The sequence below is a fragment of the Penaeus monodon genome, chromosome 23 (genome assembly GCF_015228065.2).
Source record: "Penaeus monodon isolate SGIC_2016 chromosome 23, NSTDA_Pmon_1, whole genome shotgun sequence".
Lineage (NCBI taxonomy): Eukaryota > Metazoa > Arthropoda > Malacostraca > Decapoda > Penaeidae > Penaeus > Penaeus monodon.
The window spans coordinates 7,577,718-7,578,052 of NC_051408.1; the positions used below are offsets into that span (position 1 = coordinate 7,577,718).

Here is a 335-nt window from a genome sequence, read left to right on the forward strand (position 1 = left end):
AACTTGATATGTATATGTATGTAGCATGAGTGTCCACTCAAAAATGAATTAACATTTATCTATTTCATGTCCAAAAAATTAGTTCTGCCAACCACAGCTTGTTTGTCTTTACAAGAAAATAATCAGCTACGTCTTTGAAGGATTCAGCATCAGGTTTCCTTTGAATTATCATGCCTTTTGACCCTATGTCATACCTGTACCAAAAGAATGATAAATATAAATGTGCATTTTATAAGAATAGTACATGATAGATACTTTATCTCTTTATCAATCCTATAATTTATCTGGGAATATCATTACTGATAACTCCATGCTATTAATAGCTAAAATGGCTG

The 335-nt window shown here is 30.7% G+C and overlaps 1 protein-coding gene across 2 annotated transcripts in view; it reads right to left on the reverse strand.

The window, feature by feature from the left end:
* Window positions 1–335, reverse strand: part of LOC119587770 (probable serine hydrolase) — a gene marked incomplete in the record, with an annotated part of 6,902 nt that overhangs the window by 2,771 nt on the left and 3,796 nt on the right.